At 38.8% G+C, this 21927-nt stretch overlaps 1 protein-coding gene and 2 long non-coding RNA genes across 3 annotated transcripts in view; all 3 read left to right on the forward strand.

The window, feature by feature from the left end:
* Positions 1 to 21927, forward strand: part of LOC109980080 (uncharacterized) — a 219568-nt gene that overhangs the window by 46368 nt on the left and 151273 nt on the right. The window lies entirely within an intron of this gene.
* LOC136182994 (uncharacterized) lies at positions 7083 to 17669 on the forward strand. The gene is made up of 2 exons (XR_010668838.1): positions 7083 to 7142; positions 17499 to 17669. It is a non-coding gene; the product is annotated as an uncharacterized lncRNA (long non-coding RNA).
* LOC136182991 (uncharacterized) lies at positions 18501 to 20668 on the forward strand. The gene is made up of 2 exons (XR_010668834.1): positions 18501 to 18689; positions 19714 to 20668. It is a non-coding gene; the product is annotated as an uncharacterized lncRNA (long non-coding RNA).

The raw sequence follows: 21927 nt of genomic DNA on the forward strand, positions 1-21927 counted from the left end.
TTGAGCTGAGATATATTTAAGTTTTCTGTGTGAAAGGTCTCTGTGTGAAAGTATAAAATAAATATAAAGTAAATCTCAGGAAAATTGACCTTCATGGGACTTTATTTTCGCAATGAAGATTAAATTGTTGATCGTTGATATTAAGAGCATAGCTCATGAAATAACTTTCTCCCACAAATTGGCAACTATTAAACAATAGGCTTACATAAATATTCTAAATACTCATTTAATACATTATATATACAAATTATATTATTATCATGACATTTTAAGGTTTTGCTTATGTGAGGTTCTTTCATTAGTATGTTCACCTCCAATCCGTTGACTGGTGTTGACCAGACAAACAAAAATAAGATGAATGTTAGATTTTCTCATATTGTTTTCAAAATATTGTCTTATATTTGTTTACTGTGCAAGCTGGCTAAATAAATTCAAAAAGTTGAAAGGTGTGAAGATTTCTGGAATCAACGTTATTTACATTTTTATTTAATCAGTAACCGTTTCTTTATTAAGTACAATTTAAAAATATATATATATTATTCAAACATTTGTTTCTGACAAGGATACGGGTTTAAGGAATGGGTTTTCATAATACCTCCATTTTCACAATGGACAATCTGGTATCCACGATTATGTGAGTTTTAATAAAGATGGAAAATTAATTTTTAATACTTTATAGACTGAATAAATAAAATATCGGGGGAAAAATTGCCGCTGAAAACAAAACATCAAAATAATGTAAAACAATGAGATAGTTATGAGATAGGGGCGGGCAGTAGCTCAGTCTGTAGGGACTTTGGTTGGGAAGCGGAGGGTCAGCAGCTCATTCCCCCTCACTCTGACTATTTGATTGATTGATCTAACATAGAGCACTTTGGGTCTGCCTTTTGTTATTCTGTCATTAAAATATAAAATCTATTTTGTTTACATTTAAAAAAGGCAGTTGTGATAATAATCAGTAATTTCTATTAATTTGGCTTTATAAAATCTTTTCTAAAGGAACTGCACCGACTCTGTTCCCTGTGGTTCAATGTGGCTCTGGGACTGGAAATCAAATCACTGTTGGTTGTCTGGCTCATGACTTCATCCCAAAGAGTACTTTCCAGTGGACGGATGACAGCGGGACCAGTTTACCTTCTGTACAACATCCTGCAACTGTCAATGACAACAAATTCACAGGTCTTAGTCTGGCCCGAGTATCCAAATCTGACTGGGGTTCAGGGAACTCTTTTAACTGTGCTTTGACGTATCCTGGAGGATCCAAAAGTGTCAAAGTTGAAAGTAGGTGATTTTTAACCTTCTATCATGGCTCTTTTAGGTTTTGTCCAAATGCATTTTCTTGTTTTTATGTTCAGAATTGTCTATATATTTCCAATTTTCATCCAGTATTATTGAAGAAATTCTTTCAGCTTGATCTGATTTCAACTTAATCTCTATCTCTGCTCTTTCATTCGCTTGCGTAGTGCCCGAACTCCCTCCAAAGATAACGTTGGTATTGGTGCCAAGAGGAGACACTCAGGTTCTGATGTGTTCAATTTATGATTTTCTTCCCAATGAATTGACGGTAAAATGGAAGAAAAATGAAATAGAAGAAACTGGCTTCACTACTTGGCCCCCCAAATCATTCAGGAACACGTTTTCAGCTGTCAGTGTTCTGAATGTGAAGAACACAGACTGGGACAGTGAAGCCGTGTACACATGTGAGGTGACACACAAAGTTTTCTATTTCTATGATTTCAGAGAAAGAAAGGCTAACTGGCTTTTATCAAGCCAGCTAACTCGACTCACCTGAGCATGCCACACATGTGTTCCAGACGGACAATGGTGTGTAAAATCACAGCGGTCAATATAGTGTAGATGATTTCGGTTAGTTTTAGCTGGTTTTTATCAACCTAGCTAGGTCGACTCACCTGGAAATTCCTGCTCTTTGTTCATTTGAACGTCGGATGTGTTGCAGACGGGCAATGGCAGAAATTTACGACAAATGTTCAGAAAGTGATTTCAGTTTGTTATAACATTTTCTAGAGTTTTCCTATCAAGGATTTTGGATTTTTACAAAGATACACAACACACTCAGGCTTCCCCTCAATAGTTGATCAAATTTCAAGTTTAATACTCCAACTAGAAGCTGCATCATCGTTCGTCTGAGTGTCTGTCAGTCCTTTTCAAGTGTTACTTACCTTTACGGAAGGTGGACTTGTGAGGAAGATAAGTTGCATGTTTTTTATGTTATGTGAGAGAGTCCAGATAAGCTCTAGTCAAGTCAAGATCCAATGAATTATGTTGGGAACAGTAAGTGAGTAAAGCACCTGTTTTATGCAGCATTACTATGAAGCCACACAACCATTCTCCACTAGCTACAAAGTTTTCTAGTGAGAAGCCTGAGACAAACTGATTCATCTGCAAGGTCTTCAATCTACAGCTCAGAGGGCCAAAGTGACAGAACTCTCCGTGCTGTTCTAGTTAATAATCAAATTAATATAATAATCATTTGTTGGGGGGCACCGATAGCCTAGTGGTTAGTGTGCAAACCCCATGTAAACCCCTCTCTCTCTCTCCAATTTCTGACTCTTTCCACTGTTTCCTATATCTAAATAAAGGTATAAAATAAATATATCATGATTTGTTGACTAGCAGACGCCAAGCCTAGAATAAAGACTACTAGTCGACTAGAAAACTATTTAGAGGCGTCAGCCCTACATACTAAAACACACCTTTGTTATGTACCTCTGGATGTTTGAGTAAGCGTCCAATTCCACGTCTCCATGTTGCTGGTCGGCGTCCTTTCCCACCACACGCTCGGCTCTGATGAACACAAACAATCAGAGTAGGATAATCAAACAGAGGGAAGAAATCTGGAGAAAGACCTCCTTGTCTTAATATCCAAAATTACCGTCACATCAGAGCTCCAGAGTTTCTATCTATCCTGACCTTATGTGTACAACTCCTTGTAAGGGAATTATTTGACTATTGTGACTGAAAAAAATAAAAATACTAAAAAGAGTTATGAGTTCATCATCAACCAGTTTATGATCAGAGAGAGCAACGCATGCTCTGCTTCCTCAGAGGTTCACAGGACAACTTGGGTGAAATATCTTCTGATTTTTAAACTAAATATTTAAAAAATGATGGCAGATTTTCCAGCAGCTTCCAGGCTAGGTGACCCTTAAACTCCTGTCAATGCTTTATATATTACTGCACAGCTGGGCATCTTGGACACACTTTTTATGACGGTTTAGATTGCATTATCAATTATATACGTTGTTTTCTATCAGGAACAATTTTGGCTGGTGTGGATACCCTCTATTCATGTTCCACAGTAAAGTTAGTTCAATGTTGTAGGGCTGTCACCATTAACTAGTAAATTCGATTAATTAAAGTCTGAAATGAATGCATCATTATGTTTTTCAAAGCACATGCTATTTTGTCCCTTTAGCCTCCCCGTAGATAGTCGTCCTCAGTGTCTCCCTGTAGTCTCAGTGATGTAAAAGAAGGACACTGCTGCATCTTTGAATGTCTCATTTCACTTTAACAAACTCTCAGACAGCTCAGCTGACAAGTCCAAAGTAATATCTACCTTATGACATCACACATTGACCTCATGACATCACACATTGACCTCATGACATCACACATTGACCTTATGACATCACACATTGACCTCATGACATCACACATTGACCTCATGACATCACACATTGACCTTATGACATCACACATTGACCTTTGTTGCCATTCCTTTGAGCAGTTTGACGTCAGTTTGGGATCCCTAACCACTTACTGTTTCCGTGCTTAAGTTCATGTTGTAACCTTCCATCTACCAGAAGGGCCTTACTGTATTTCAAAACAAAAGGATTGAATTCAACCAGCAAGTAGAGTATTCTCAGCTAAAGAGAGTACAAAAATTCAAAATAAAAGTTAGCATTTTTTGTAAATGCGAAAATGGAATTTTGAACATGTGTTTAAGAATGCAATTAATCCCAATTAACTCTTGAAATGTTTTGATTAATAAATGTAATCCTTTATATACACTATTTATAAAAATATAAATGGTGTCAATAATTTTCCCTCTTTTTTGAGGTAACTGGAGTGACAGTCTTACAGGATATCTACCAGGACTAATTGGCTAGTTTCATTCATTTTATTCATTTAGCATTGGATGTAACTAAACATAATCAAATAACAGAAGCTCAAATGTATTTATGAAGGTAAAATGTGGAGAAAAAAACTCAACTAAGAATTAATGAGCACTTTACTATAGCTGTTACACTCTGGATTACAGATCTTATCATCCAGATGTGAGAAAACTTGTTAGACACAAACCACACATCCTCATGACTATTATTTTATATTTTTCACAATACTGTTTACAGTGTAAACCTTAGCTATGTAGCCTGTCAGTAACCATTACATCAACACAGACAGTGCAACATAGCTAAATATAATAAATGTTTAACCATAACTGATTCACCACTTCTACTTGGTGTGAAGAAAAACGTCAACAGAAGATGCTAACTCCTCGACGAACCTTCAACGTTTCCGGCAAACGGCTCATTCCTCTCGTCCCGACGATATTAAAACTTAGGAGTGTGTTTTTCTTCTTCTCTTACAGAAGAGATGCTATGCTTCCATCTGGTAGATAACGACCTGCTCAGTCTTGCTACATTGTTTACAGTCCGACAAGAAACTTGTGATACGATAATGGAGACGGACTTCCACAGATGATGTCAAAGAGTGGATTGTTTGCTGCGCTTTGTCTACAGATATGATTTTATGGAGATTAATGAAGCTAAATCATTTTCATTGTCTTTTTTATATAGGATCTGTAAATCAAGATCATGTTATTGGACATCATCCACCATGTGGTCATACATACAATTATTTATTCAATCCATTCTTGCTCTGTTCACCAAAGTGCTTTACAGCCCACACAGAAATACTGTTTGCAAATAAGAGAAGGAAATTACCTTGCCCTTTCTCTGGAATTTATCTGGCTAAGTAGCACCTACTCGACAAATTTCTTCTTTAACAGGCTGTTACATCAAGAGATTAAAGTCGAATATTAATGATCAGAGGACAAGAGTTAAAAAATGAATAATGTAGTTTTTTTAATAAAACCACTAGAGTGCTGTCAGTGACAGTTATTTAAGGTTGACATTCAGATCTTCTGCTCTCATTGATCTAAACCCATTTAGGCAAAGCACTCTGATGAAGTTTTTGCATTTGTCTACAGATATGATTTTATGGAGATTAATGAAGCTAAATCATTTTCATTGTCTTTTTTATATAGGATCTGTAAATCAAGATCATGTTATTGGACATCATCCACCATGTGGTCATACATACAATTATTTATTCAATCCATTCTTGCTCTGTTCACCAAAGTGCTTTACAGCCCACACAGAAATACTGTTTGCAAATAAGAGAAGGAAATGACCTTGCCCTTTCTCTGGAATTTATCTGGCTAAGTAGCACCTACTCAACAAATTTCTTCTTTAACAGGCTGTTACATCGAGAGATCAAAGTCGAATATTAATGATCAGAGCATAAGAGTTAAAAAATGAATAATGTAGTTTTTGTTATAAAACCACTAGAGTGCTGTCAGTGACAGTTATTTAAGGTTGACATTCAGATCTTCTGTTCTCATTGATCTAAACCCATTTAGGCAAAGCACTCTGATGAAGTTTTTGCATTTAGTCAAACAGGTTTCAGTTCCTCTGCAGCTGGTTTCCACTAAAGGCTGTGGGAGTTTCTCTAAATGTCTTTGTGCTCAAACACCTGCAAACACTGAAACAAAACTATCAGAATCCAGAGTGTCAATGCAAATCTGCAGCGTTAGGCTTTCTACACGACCACAGCTGCACTCACTGGACAACGAGTACAAACAGGAGGAACACAGAAGCTTATAAATATTCTGCTTCTATAACACAAAACGTTAAAATCACTCATAGGTTGTAACTTATTCATGACTATGCTGCTAACAGTTCATGAATAAAGTTCATATCAATTCAGCTGGCAGTTAAACAGTTAGCAAGACATGGAAAGTATTTTTCAGAAAACACAATTTTCTTGATTTGAAAAAACAACAACAAAGAAACTCAGCATGACTCCATGATTGTGTCGAGATAAATAAATTGCACCCAAAAGCATGTTTAACAAAAACAAAAATCACACCAATTGCAGGCAGAGTGTAAGAGCTAAAACTGGGGGTCTCTTGTACGACCATTTACTGCAGTGCTTCATGTTGACTGTGGGTGTCGCTGTAAGACTTCTGCTCAGGTATGCATATTAGAAAGAGTCAGGTGTGTGATCCAGGAAGGTTTCTGAACGTGAGGTTTACTGTTACTGTGAGTTTGGGGAAGTTTGTTTGGCTCAGTGATGGACTTTAATTCACATTGTTGCATGTTTGGATCAACGAACTGTTCTAACCACAACCCGGTGTGGCTGTCAGTCATTTGTAAAGGTTGAGTGTAAACTAAGGAAAAGCGTGTCAGCCAGGTCACTCCTTGATCAAGCATCTCAACAACTCAGTACTAGACTGACCTCCTTTACACACAGCATTAAGTTCAAACTGTATAAAATGGAAAATATTGACTTCAAAACTTCAAACCTACATCACTAATCTGTTTTAGAAAACAGTGAAATAACAGCATCTTGTTCTGGTGGGTTTTATGGCAGTAATGGAATCGTTAAGTGCTGCATTACAGCCATCTACTGGACAGAGTGAGTGCTTCCTTTTAATGTCCATTCTATAACTCGGACACAACTGAGTTTGCACAAGTCCTTCTCTCAGTGTGAAATCAAGTTTGTCTCCATCTTCCGGAAACATTTTGGCACTATCCGGCATCATCTTAATACGTTCTGACTTACAACAGTGATACCCGCAGCACAATTTAACCTGACAACAAAAAAGAGAAAAAGAAAAAGAGAGCAGTATCAGAAAAAAAGTTCAAATGTTGGTGTTTGTGTAAAGAAAGCGACTTATTTCTCAAATTTTCTCTGAGGAGGAGTCAATGCAAATCTCTGATGTGTTCCTCCTCTACTTATGTGAGAGCAGAGAGGACGACAGAGAACAGTGGACACACAATTGAACATGATGGACTATAGGACAGGACTGCTGCTTTTTACTGTCTGCTGGGCAGGTGATGATCATCACTCATCTTTACTCTAAAAAGTCTTCTGAAAGTGTCACATCTGATGGTTTTCTTTTCTGTCTCTTCAGGTGTTGATGGTCAGACTCTGACAGAATCTGAAGCAGTGGTTAAAAGGCCTGGAGAATCCCACAGACTGACCTGTTCAGCCTCTGGATTCACATTCAGCAGCTCCTGGATGGCTTGGGTCAGACAGGCTCCTGGAAAAGGACTGGAGTGGATCGCTAATATCAGACATGACAGTGCTAGCTCTAATTCAGTCAGAAGTCGGTTCACCATCTCCAGAGACAACAGCAGACAGCAGCTGTATCTACAGATGAACAGTCTGAAGACTGAAGACACTGCAGTGTATACTGTGCCAAAGACCCACAGTGACACAACCCATCCGTAGAGCTGAACAAAAACCCTTCAGAGCCTGAACACCAGTAACATGAAGCCATTAGAGGAGGAGCCCTCACACCAATCATGATTATAACACCAATAAAACTGACAGCAATATAATAAGGATATTAATACGAATCCAATCTTACTACTCAATCTCATCTCATTGAAAAAAAAAAAAATCTTTTCTTGGTCTCTGTGAGATAGGACAGCGTTCTCTGTGAGGTAGGACAGCTTTAGAGAAACATTTAATGTGGGGATGATTCAGGATCACGGCTCAAACTCTGACAAGTACAGCAAGGACAATAGCCGTATATACATATATATATATATATATATATATATATTATGATACAAGTTTATCACAATTTACTCCTGGACTAGAGAACAACTAAGCATCTCTGCTTTGGATCCCACATGCTAAAACTCTAACACATACCAAAGAAAACAGTATGTTACATCAATATTTTCTAACAGGAATTTTGGAGAACCTCAGGCATCTGTTCTTGACTTTCTGCTTTTCCTTTATGTATGACAGTCTGTCCTGGGACCTCTTTCTCTGACTCTATTAGCTCCATTCAGACCATCATTGATGCTTCATATGTTTGATTGTATGCAAACTCAGTGAGCTTCCTTGTTACTCAGCTATAAAAACTTCCCATCAGGCCGTCAGTGGAGTTCACAGCACGTCACTTTCAACATCAACCATGTTTTCTGTAGCTCTGCTGCTGCTGCTGGCAGCTGCATGTGAGTCTGTCTGCATCTGTCAAAGTCAACAGTTCTTCTTCTGCAGTTTAACTTGATCATTTCTTACTAAACATGTTCTCTTTTTAACAGGTGTGAAGTGTGAACAGTTGACACAGCCAGCCTCTGTGACTGTGCAGCCAGGTCAGCGTCTGACCATCACCTGTCAGGTCTCTTATTCTGTTAGCAGCTACTACACAGCCTGGATCAGACAGCCTGCAGGGAAAGGACTGGAGTGGATCGGTCAAAGAGTTGGATCCACCATATACTACAAAGATTCACTGAAGAACCAGTTCAGTATCGACATAGACGCCTCCAGAAACACAGCAACTCTAAATGGACAGAATATGCAGCCTGCAGACACTGCAGTGTATTACTGTGCCAGAGACCCACAGTGAGAGACAATAACAGGAGAGTCGTACAATAACAAGTTCCCAAAATAATCCCTTCAAACCTGATCTCTGGTATCACTTGTTTGCCATAATGATTGAGATAAACAGTACATGATCTCAGTTGACTGACTGGTTATTCCATTTCTCTTAAAATGCATTGGGTTGAGAGAGTGGGGGATGACATGCAGCAAAGGGCAAATGTTGGATTCAAGCCCATGGCTGCTGTATAATTCCAATATTTGCTCCTGCTATATTGTGTATAAGACTAACTGTGATGTCTAAATATTTCCCCAGGGATTAATAGAGTATTTCTGATTCTAATTGATGTAGCAAATGATTGCATACATACAAATGTCTTGATGAAGAATAAAATAATTTTAACTCAAACAATACATGTGCAGTTTATTGGATTAACCCTAAAAGATGTTTATCTCCAGAAACAATAACTCTGTGGTTCTGTTTCTGGATTTGCAGCAGAACAGAGAAGATGCACCAAGAATAACGTGAAGATATTACTGACATCTCAACATGAGAAACTAAACATGTTGGAAACAAGTCCTTAAATAATGACTACAACAAAGAATCACTGATGTAAACACACAGTTTATCTTCTCTCTTCTGATTTTTAAACAATACAAGTCAAAACTGAACCAGAAGACTTTAATGTCCTATATCCTATATTTTTGTCATTCAAACTTTCATAAATTATGCTTTCACTAATCAACTCATTAATGTAGAGAAACACTTTTATAAAAGCTTGTTGAAAGATATAATCTGAAAAACATCACGGGGAGCAACTTCCTTATAGATGTAAGTTCTTAGTACACGTGGGCACAGCTGTTATGTTCCCAGCATGTTGGATAAAGGAGCTGTGTGTTTTTAATTTGCTTTGTGTAATTGTTGAAATGCAAGCTGTCCAAATGGAAATATAAAAACCCCAAAGTTTGCTATCTTGAATGGACACTAATGATTTACTTCTAACTGTGAGGAGGAGTCAGGATAAGATAGTACTTTATTGATCCCCATAGGGGAAATTCGGGCGTTACAGCAGAACAGACAAGAAAGCTCAAAAATACACATTAAACAGAATAGATAAATAAAAATAAAAATAAAAATAAAAATAAAAATAGAAATAAAAATAAAAATAAAAAGAGGGGGTATATACAGTACAAAATGAATGATAAAGTTAACTGGGGGAATTGAGAATTGAGACAGTATTTGCAGAGAATGACAAGATAAGTGACAAGTGATTAAAGTGACTTGGTATGATAAATAGCAACAAGTAATGTAAACAGCAGAGAAGAGAGGCAGTGTTGTACCACAGTCATGCAGAGTGCAGTTATATTATATAATGTAGTATAATATAATATTGTGCAATTTGAACAATATAGTGTAATATAATGAAATGTTATATAGACTAGTATAATAATATAATAAAAATATATAGAATGTACAGTATATATGTATATATACATTGATGCTAAATAATAATAATAATAATAATAATACAATAATACAATGATAATAATGAAGCAGGTCATGTGGGCAGTGTTTTATGGGGGTGAAGTTTAGTGTCAAGGATGGACTGTTATTGTTGTCATAGGCTGCTGTTGTACAGTCTGATGGCAGTAGGCACAAAGGAGTGCCTGAAGCGCTCTGTTTTGCACCTGGGGGGGATGAGGCGTTGGCTGAAGGAGCTGCCCATCTGCCACAGCTCACCATGTAGAGGGTGAGAGGAGTTATCCAGGATGGATAAGATTTTGTCCTTCATCCTCCTCTCAGCCACTGTCTCCAAAGTGTCCAGATCCAGACCCACTACAGAGCGGGCCTTCCTCACCAGCTTGTTCAGCCTGTTTGCCTAACCAGTCATGATGCCACCCCACCAGCACACCATAGCAAAGAAGAGGGCACTGGCCACCACAGACTGGTAGAAGGTCTTCAGGAGTCTGTTGCAGACACTGAACGATCTGAGTCTCCTCAGGAAGAACATCCGGCTCTGTCCCTTCCTGAAGAGGGCGTCAGAGTTGTGAGACCAGTCCAGTTTATTGTTGATGTGGACCCCAAGGTACTTGTATGAGTCCACCCTCTCCACTTCCTCCCCCTGGATGATGACTGGGGCAGGGGGCCTCTTCTTCTTCCGGTAGTCCGCTACCACCTCCTTTGTTTTGCTGATGTTGAGCTTCAGGTGGTTGCTTTCGCACCATGTGACGAAGCTCTCTAACAGTCCTCTGTACTCCTTCTCGTCGTCATCAGTGATGCACCCAACAATGGAGGAGTCGTCGGAAAACTTTTGGAGGTGGCAGGAACCAGATTTAAACCTGAAGTCTGATGTGAAGAGAGTGAAGAGAAAAGGCGCCAGAACAGTTCCTTGAGGTACTCCTGTGTTGCCCGTCACTACATCAGAGACACAGCCGTCGACTCTGACATACTGTGGGCGGCCCGTGAGGTAGTTAAAAATCCAGGCTGAGATGTCAGGGTGCAGCTGCATATCCAGCAGTTTGTCCCTCAGGAGGCAGTGCTGGATGGTATTGAAAGCATTGGAGAAGTCAAAGAACATGACTCTCACAGTGCTTCCCTTCGTCTCCAGGTGTGACAGGGCTTTGTGGGTCAGGAAGATGATAGCATCCTCCACACCAATGTGCCTCTGATATGCAAACTGCAACGGATCCTGGAAAGCAGTGAGCAGGGTCCTCAGGTGCTGGAGAACCAACCTCTCAAATGTCTTCATGACACGTGACGTGAGTGCCACAGGTCTGTAGTCATTGAGAGCGCTGGGACGACCTTTCTTTGGAATTGGGACGATGCAGGAGGTCTTCCACAGGTCAGGCACTTTCATCAGCCTCAGCCTTTGTACCTGGCTGGTAGTAAGAGTGAGAGTGGAACAGTGAGCGGGGAGGGGTGTGGAGAACTGTCTATTGTCATGCAGGTACCTGAAGGGAGGGAGCTGGGGGGTGAGGGGGGGCTGTCCTTTGTTCTGGCAGGCCGTCAACCAACGATCTCGAGGAGCCTAAGAGAGTTCAAGAGCTCCCAGGAAAGCAAGTGGTTAGTGACTGAGATTTACAGACAGATACATGCAGTAATATGATGTACTGTATATGTACAGAGAGAGAGAGAGAGAGAGAGAGAGGAGCTTAAGGTGCCAGTTCCCCCGGTAGTCTAAGCCTATAGCAGCATAACTATGAGATTTATCAAAAAGCAAATTTTAAAGTCTATTCTTAAAAATACAGAGTGTGTCTGCCTCCTGGACCCCGGCTGGAAGATGATTCCAGAGGAGAGGAGCCTGATAACTGAAGGCTTTACCTCCCATAGAACACTTAGAGACTGTAGGTACCACTAGCAGGCGTGCATTCTGGGACCATAATGTTCTCGAGGGGCAGTACGGGACTAGTAGCTCCTTAAGATAAGACAAGAGCAGAAGAGTCGTACAAAAACTACTTCCTCTATTTTCCACCATCACGGGGAACATTCATATTTATCAGCATTGATACTGTTATCTACTGGAAGAGATGAAAATAAATAGTAATGTTTGTAGACTTTGCAAAACACTACTTCTATTTTTTATACAATGCAGCTGATTAAAATTCTTTGTATCTGTTTGGAGAAACTGTGTCTACATTTGGTTTGAACTCCAAGCATACAGTAGAGATCAACATGTGGTGGAAATATGAAAAGATTTAAAATAATCCACATGATATGAAGATAGTACACTAACATTATTAATGAGTAATTATATAGAATCACATACACACAATATGAATTAACATAAGAAGAGTAGAAAAGCTCTTTCTAATAGCATTTCCTTATCACCTATTTATTGATTGTTGCTGCTCTCTTTGATAAGATTAATCCTAAAATGAATGAAACCAGTTATTAGTAAACACTTTCAACCAATCTGATCCTACAGTATGATCACATATATTATATCTGTTATCATATGTAAAGCAGAGATGATTTCCAGTCATCTTTTCACTCTGCAGATATAAAAACAGTGAACAGACTCTCCTATTGGCTCCAGTCAGACCATCATTGATGCTTCATATGTTTGATTGTATGCAAACTCAGTGAGCTTCCTTGTTACTCAGCTATAAAAACTTCCCATCAGGCCGTCAGTGGAGTTCACAGCACGTCACTTTCAACATCAACCATGTTTTCTGTAGCTCTGCTGCTGCTGCTGGCAGCTGGATGTGAGTCTGTCTGCATCTGTCAAAGTCAACAGTTCTTCTTCTGCAGTTTAACTTGATCATTTCTTACTAAACATGTTCTCTTTTTAACAGGTGTGAAGTGTGAACAGTTGACACAGCCAGCCTCTGTGACTGTGCAGCCAGGTCAGCGTCTGACCATCACCTGTCAGGTCTCTTATTCTGTTGGCAGCTACTACACAGCCTGGATCAGACAGCCTGCAGGGAAAGGACTGGAGTGGATTGGAATGAGATCCACTGGATACACTTACTACAAAGATTCACTGAAGAACCAGTTCAGTATCGACTTAGACTCTTCCAGAAATACAGCGACTCTGAATGGACTGAATATGCAGCCTGCAGACACTGCAGTGTATTACTGTGCCAGAGACCCACAGTGACACAACCCATCAGTAGAGCTGAACAAAAACCCCTCAGAGCCTGAACACCAGTAACATGAAGCCACCAGAGGAGGAGCCCTCACACCAATAATGATTAACACCAAGCACTGAACCAGGGGAACAGAGCCTTTTCCATTGCTGCCCCTCTCCCTCTGGATCTCTCTCCCCAAACACACCTGAGACTTTACGGACCTGCCACAATTCAAATCACTGATAGAAACATTATAAACACTGCTTTAGATTGCTAATGTTTCTTTTTGTACCATTGTTTAAAAGTGTTTTTCTTTAAATGTGACTCTGTACATCAAATAAATTAAATGTATTATAATTATTTTTATACATATTAAACACCAGTTCACTTTTACAGTAAGGAGAAAAACAGCTGTAAGACATTATGAAAATACCTTTGTTTTCAACAGAATAACTCAGAATTATCAGGATCACATTCACATTAGTAACTGAACCAGAGGTCTTTAGCTTCCTCTATGGTGATCTTATTCAATCAGACTTTTAGAAAATGAGATTTTAATACCACTGTTGTTCTCTGATACCCTGAGCCCATGTGACAAAATCCTCCATGAATGTTGAGAACAGAAGACACCATCAAAGAACATGATGGGGATTAACTTCCTGTTAGATGTGAATATTTTTGGTACATGTGATCACAGATGTTACTGTATGTTCCCTAACTGTGTCTACATTTGGTTTGAACTCCAAGCATACAGTAGAGATCAACACATGGTCGAAACATATAAAGATTTAAAATATTCCACATGATATGAAGATAGTACACCAACATTACTATCAGATTGACTAAAGCTAAACACTCTTGCTGCTCAATACAATTAAATCTGTAGTTGAAACTTTCCCTTCTTCAACATAAGTTGCTTGATTGAGTGATTCTTTGAAACTGAAGTGTGTCTTTGTGTTAATCATGAGCACCGACTGCAGCTCTGTTAATATTTCGATGAACAGTCTGTAAACACTGAAAACTTTTAATCTGTTTTTTTATACAAACCAGTGTTTAACATTTGAATAAACAGAATATTACCCAGTGGTATGTTGGATTTGCTGACAGTAAACAGTTAATATCAGAAAGACAGTAGGTTGGTTTAAATAATTGTATTAAATATAATAAATAAAACTTCTGAAGATTAACATCCTTTCTGTTGCTCTTTTGTTCTCTGCTACCCTGAGTCCATGTGACAAAATCCTCACGTTTTGAATAGAAGACATCATCAAAGAACATGATGAGGATTAACTTCCTGTTAGATGTGAATATTTTTGGTACATGTGATCACAGATGTTACTGTATGTTCAATAACTGTCAAAAAGTGGAGCTGTGTGTTATTCTGCTTTGTGTTCTTACTGATTGGCTGTTTGAATTGAGATACCGAAAAAAAGAAAAGATTAGAAAATAAAAAGGCCAGTTGCGTTGAAAATTTAAGTCCATAAGTAAAGAGGTTATATCCAAATTAAATTATTTTCTTATCTCTCTGAGGAGGAGTCAATGCAAAACTCTGATGTGTTCCTCCTCTACTTATGTGAGTGCAGAGAGGACGACAGAGAACAGTGGACACACAGTTGAACATGATGGACTATAGGACAGGACTGCTGCTTTTTACTGTCTGCTGGGCAGGTGATGATCATCAAAGTCTTAGTTTTCTCTTGATGTGTGCCAACTATGTTCAATTGACTTTTTTAAATGTCTTTACAGGTGTTAAAGCTCAGACTCTGACAGAATCTGAAGCAGTGGTTAAAAGGCCTGGAGAATCCCACAGACTGACCTGTTCAGCCTCTGGATTCACATTCAGCAGCTACCATATGAACTGGGTCAGACAGGCTCCTGGAAAAGGACTGGAGTGGATCGCTTTTATTAGTAGCAGTGGTGGTAGCATCTACTACTCTAATTCAGTCAAAAGCCGGTTCACCATCTCCAGAGACAACAGCAGACAGCAGCTGTATCTGCAGATGAACAGTCTGAAGACTGAAGACACTGCAGTGTATTACTGTGCCAGAGACCCACAGTGACACAACCCATCAGTAGAGCTGAACAAAAACCCTTCAGAGCCTGAACACCAGTAACATGAAGCCACCAGAGGAGGAGCCCTCACACCAATAATGATTATAACACCAGTTCACTGTTGAAGAGTAAAAAATACTAATTTATAGATTCATGTAGTTATATAGCTTAAAGTAAAAATGAAATAAATATAACAAAGTTTATTCATAATACATTTCTGGGATCTCAAACACAAATTACATAATTTGATCAATTATTGTAATAAAGTAAAGGGGGGGGGGGGGGGGGGGGGCAGCAGTAGCTGATATTGTGGGGACTGGGATTCTGAGGGTCACGGGTTAAGGTCATGTCTGAAATTGGTCTGGTAGCTCGAGAGGTGTCAGTTCACTTCCTGAGCACTACATAGGTGAACCTTCTTTCATAGCCTCCCTGTGTCCTTATATGGAAAGTGAACTTCCTCACAGTCTGATATAAAGACTCGACATCAGGCTGTGAGTCAGAGAAGAACAGAAGCTCCATCAGATCACTTCAAGTGAAACAATGTTCTCTGTAGCTCTGATTCTACTGCTGGCTGCTGAATCATGTAAGAAGCTTTTTAACTAATGATCACATCAGACACAGAGAATAATCAGATGAGTGATGGAGATAATGATGATTTGTGTTTCTACAGGTGTGCACTGTATTGATCTCATCACACCAGGCTCAATGGTCGTGCAGTCTGGACAGTCTCTGACCCTCACCTGTCAGGTCTCTGGTTACTCTCTGACTGATAACAGCTATGCAACAGGTTGGATCAGGACTGGATCTGTCATAGGTTGGGTGGTGGAAACCTTTACCAAAATAATGCTCTGAAGAACAAGTTCAGCTACAGGACAGACACGTCTGCTAGAACAGTGACTCTTACAGGGCAGAATATGCAGCCTGCAGACACTGCTGTGTTTTACTGTGTGAGAGAGACACAGTGAGAGACAATAACAGGAGAGTTGTACAAAAACAAGTTCCCCTTTTTAAAATAATCCCTTCAAACCTGAACTCTGGTGTCACTTGTTTGCCATAATGATTGAGATAAAAATTACATGATCTCATGTGACTGACTGGTTATTCCATTTCTCTTAAAATGCATTGGGTTGAGAGAGTGGAGGATGACATGCAGCAAAGGGCAAAGGTTGGATTCAAGCACATGGCTGCTGTATAATTCCAATATTTGCTCCTGCTATATTGTGTATAAGACTAACTGTGATGTCTAAATATTTCCCCAGGGATTAATAGAGTATTTCTGATTCTAATTGATGTAGCAAATGATTGCATACATACAAATGTTTTGATCAAGAATAAAACACTTTAAACTCAAACAATACATGTGCAGTTTATTGGATTAACCCTAAAAGATGTTTATCTCCAGAAACAATAACTCTGTGGTTCTGTTTCTGGATTTGCAGCAGAACAGAGAAGATGCACCAAGAATAACGTGAAGATATTACTGACATCTCAACATGAGAAACTAAACATGTTGGAAACAAGTCCTTGAACAATGACTACAACAAAGAATCACTGATGTAAACACACAGTTTATCTCGCAGTGGACACATGCAACCAGAGGAGGAGCCCTCAGACCACCAATGAGTATCATGGAATTACTCTTCTGATTTTTAAACAATACAACTCATAACTGAACCAGAAGACTTCAATGTCCTATATCCAATTTTTGTAATTCAAACTTTCATAAATTATGTTTTCAATAAGCGACTCAGTAATGTAGAGAAACACTTTTATAAAAGCTTGGTGAAAGATATAATCTGAAGAACATCATGGGGAGCAACTTCCTGATAGATGTAAGTTCTTAGTACACGTGGGCGCAGCTGTTATGTTCCCAGCATGTTGGATAAAGGAGCTGTGTGTTTTTAATTTGCTTTGTGTTATTGCTGAAAGGCAAGCTGTCCAAATGGAAATATAAAAACCCCAAAGTTTGCCATCTTGAATGGACACTAATGATTTACTTCTAACTGTGAGGAGGAGTCAATGCAAATCTCTGATGTGTTCCTCCTCTACTTATGTGAGAGCAGAGAGGACGACAGAGAACAGTGGACACACAGTTGAACATGATGGACTATAGGACAGGACTGCTGCTTTTTACTGTCTGCTGGGCAGGTGATGATCATCACTCATCTTTACTCTAAAAAGTCTTCTGAAAGTGTCACATCTGATGGTTTTCTTTTCTGTCTCTTCAGGTGTTGATGGTCAGACTCTGACACAATCTGAAGCAGTGGTTAAAAGGCCTGGAGAATCCCACAGACTGACCTGTTCAGCCTCTGGATTCACATTCAGCAGCTACTGGATGGCTTGGGTTAGACAGGCTCCTGGAAAAGGACTGGAGTTTATCGCTACTATTGAATATGACAGTGATAGCATCTACTACTCTAATTCAGTCAAAAGCCGGTTCACCATCTCCAGAGACAACAGCAGACAGCAGCTGTATCTGCAGATGAACAGTCTGAAGACTGAAGATTCTGCTGTTTATTATTGTGCCAGGCAGCCCCCACAGTGACACAGGAGGAAGTAACGCTGTACAAAAACTTAACGTGTCAAACAGTACTCTCTCTGTGTTTTTTATTTATAGAATAAGCTTCAGTTTGATGTGAAAAAAATAATGCACCTCTGGTATTCTTCCACATGTTATTCAAGTAGTATGATAACATCAAATATTTAGTGGTTCTGACTATAAACGTGAATCTTCTTGCTTGAAGCAGCTGGTCCTTGTAACTTTTAACTCAGGGAATGTGTCTGTCTCTCCTTGATTGATAAAAATGGAGATTTTAACACAAATTAAAATTATGTTTTAAAGAGACATTTTAAATACCAACGCTCTGAGGATTTTCATTTTCTGCGCAAAACACTTCAAACAAAATAGTGATAATAGGCCATGTTTACACAACAATGATTCCATCCTAGTAAAAATTACCATAGACACCAGCCTGGTAAAAAAGAAAGAAAAACTTGTGCAAACCCGAAGCACTCCATAAATGATGAGGCACCACTCACAGAGAGTGTTTTGGCCCACAGCCAAAAAAGCCTGTTTTTACCACAGGAATCAACATGTTTACAGCCTGGTTCAAAAAACGAGATATATCTGACAAGTTGACGGCCCCTTCTCCTCACACTGTGGGGGGGGGGGGGATTTTTTTTATAACTCATCGGATTTTATTCTATTAAGGAAAACGACTATGCCCATATTTGGTTGTGTCAGATTTGATTGACAGCTCTGCGCGGTCAGCAGGTCAGGAGGCTAACAGCTTGATCCGTCTGATTTCTCCTCTTTCTTACTTCGTTTGGAGAGTTTGTTTAACACATATCTGACAACATACATGGCTTGCTGTGCGGTTAACAGACCATCCAACAAGTTGATGCTTCAGTTTTCTTCGGTAAGTGATATAGTAGTGTTATATTTACTGCTTACTCATGTGTCGGTATTTATATTTACGGACCTAGCTTGTTTAGCGTTAGCTTGTAAACCAGTCGACTATCTGTGTAGCTCATTATTTACGGTCAATGGTTTAGAAATGTTTGTTGTTAAGACGTTGAAAATGAGTTTGTGTGATGTTAGAAGCTAAAGGTTCACCTCGGGGGTTAACCACAGACTGTAAATATGGTTATCTGACGTTATGATGAATGTTATACTCCACCTAAATGTGGACATTAAAAAACAAACTTTGTGTAGTAATTATCCGTCAGTAACATAAACTGAACTGAACCTAATGTGCTGTGTAGGTTATAGAGGATGACATTAAAGTTACATGGTTGATGTAGTGTCTTAAGATTTGTGCAAACTGTTAACAAATTTAAAAAAAAATGCACTTTGTAAAAGAGCATCTGTAACCATTAAGAACTATATTAATAACCATATTAATTTTCACTGAGCTTATACACAGAATATAGCTGTAGAAATATAAAATATAAATAACATATGGAATGAAAATAAGATATAAAGCACATAGATATAAAGTATAATAAATAGTTTGAAGACTACAGCCATGTACTGAGCTCATGTTAATAATAAATGAGTTACTGTATGTTCTGTACTAAAGCACAGAGAGTTGGGACCTGTTAATGATTTAAATAATTCAAGTTATATTTGTTTCATGTTAAAATGAAGTACTATCCACAATAAACTGCTTAATTTTTCCTCACAAAATCTGAGACAATTTGATGTGGAATACCATTGTGTGAGTGAGAGAGCTGAAAACAGCATGATTACAATAAGGTTTATCTTCTTAACTTTGAATAGATGTTGATTACCTGAATACTGGACCTTTGTTGTCTGGGTAGTACACTGTTGAATTTATAAATGTACTCTTACACACAGATGAATACAGAAAAATAGATGAGAACAAACAAAATGATTTAATGAATAACTGATATTTTCTCTCTTTCTTTGCCATCCTGAAGACCCCTCACTAAAAGTCCATGTTCTCCTGGATCCATGTCACATGTTCGAGCTTCTTCTGAATGACTTTTCAACAGTCGAAGTTCTGGTGAGAGAAGATCGCCAGCAGATAAGACAGCAGTACATGAAGGAGCTCCACAAGCTTCAGGAGAAGGAGGGTTAAGACAGCAGTACATCAAGGCTTCAGGAGAAGGAGGGTTAAGACAGCAGCACATCAAGGCTTCAGGAGAAGGAGGGTTAAGACAGCAGCACATCAAGGCTTCAGGAGAAGGAGGGTTAAGACAGCAGCACATCAAGGCTTCAGGAGAAGGAGGGTTAAGACAGCAGCACATCAAGGCTTCAGGAGAAGGAGGGTTAAGACAGCAGTACATCAAGGCTTCAGGAGAAGGAGGGTTAAGACAGCAGTATATCAAGGCTTCAGGAGAAGGAGGGTTTGCACCTTGGAAGACTGTATTCATGCTGTTCAAATAGAAATAGATCTCCTCCAAACAACTTGCAATCAAACTATTTTCTTCCCATTTTAAAACCCTTTGTCCAGTTTAGATGGGAGAAGTTGATATTATGTGATATTGATCTGGGAAGACTACATTTCTAAATCATTTTTAACTGTGTTTTTATTCACAAGTTATTGATCTTATTTACTCTCCATGTATCTTGATTTAAGAGTGGGGCTGTGTTTAAGGGCATATTTTTGCAATGACTCTGTTCCATCCCATTTTCAGAAATGAACTACATTAGTATTTGGTAAAAGAAAATGTCGAAAGAATAAGAAGTTGTGTAAAAGTAGACTTCCTTCCCTTAGCTATTGAGTTGAGCATTAATGCACATTTTAGTCTTGTCCTTTTAAAATCTGAAATGTATACTGATAAGTAGACATTAAGGAGTGCATTTATATAGAAATATTTATTTAATCTGAAAAACAACATTAAAAAAATCTGTTTTCACAGCAGAGATGAACATGTTTACAGCTTGGTACAAAACAAACAAATAGGTGTGATTAGCTCATGTCTCGATGGACACACACTGTACAGGGGGTGAATGTTTTGATGACTCCTCAGTTTTGATTTGATGAAGGATAAGAGTTATTCACAATAAGGCGTGTAGCTGACCAGCTTGACAGGCGGGTGCGGTGTAACGGTTTGTCAAGAGGCTTAAAACACGCCTCAGCTCTCAGCCTGTGGGTGACATCACTCAGGCCATCCGGGGGAGACCTCCCTCACAGCGAGCTGTTGAAGAGAAGCAACTGAAGTCCACCCCAGAAGAACCAACAAATACAGATGTTGTTGAGGCTCAGATTTCTTCCTCTGTCTCTGCAGCTCTCTGGGCACCTCGACGGACAAGTCACCAATAATCCACACTGTGTCTATAGGAGAAATACAAAGGTGTTCAATTAATGCCTCAGACAAGACAAAATGTACAGTTAACTACATGTGACAGCTCAGGGTGTTTTTTTGTTATGAGCCACATCTGCAGGAATAATATTGAACAAGGTAGCTGCAACTCATAATAATAGATGCCAGTCTTAAACACTATTTTTTCTAATACTTAGTTTTTGGTGTGAAGCTGACACTGTCCACAGACTCCATGACTTCACAGGGTTCTATAGAAAACAAATGTCTTATAATAAATACTAAATAATTATTTTTCAATTGTCATGTTCACCTCATCGCTGTTGACATCAGTAAATATAAGACACAGACATTCCTCTTTTTGTCAGAACAGTAACATGAACTGTATGCTTTGTAATATTGATTTCTTCTGGATGTCTCATATTTATTTAGAGTCTATGGATAAAACTTTGTTAATGTATTGCTCTGCTAACACTGACAAAGTCTAGTAACTGCTCTGACAAATAACTAATAACCATAGTTGTATATTTAAAAAAGTGTAGTTTTAAGACTTTAATTAAATATTTGGGTTGAATATAATTAGTTTTAACTGTGTTGTAGAAAAGTTAAATGTTAACTTACTGTTTGTAGAGTTTTCTCAGGACGAGCAGGAATAGTTGATGATAGCAGCCTAGCTGTTAGCTATGCTGTCAAGTGGACTGCTAACGTCGAGCTGAATGGGCGGAGTTAAGTCCCGCCGGTCCCGCCTTACTGCTGTCGTTAGGTTGATCCGAAGTTAGGTTGAGACTGCAAATCCAATACGGATGCGGCCGTCGATTGGACTCATTTTCTGCCTATGTCACAGACGGGTCAGGGTTCGTCCAGTAA

The sequence above is a fragment of the Labrus bergylta genome, chromosome 16, assembly GCF_963930695.1.
Source record: "Labrus bergylta chromosome 16, fLabBer1.1, whole genome shotgun sequence".
NCBI classification, from domain to species: Eukaryota; Metazoa; Chordata; class Actinopteri; order Labriformes; family Labridae; genus Labrus; species Labrus bergylta.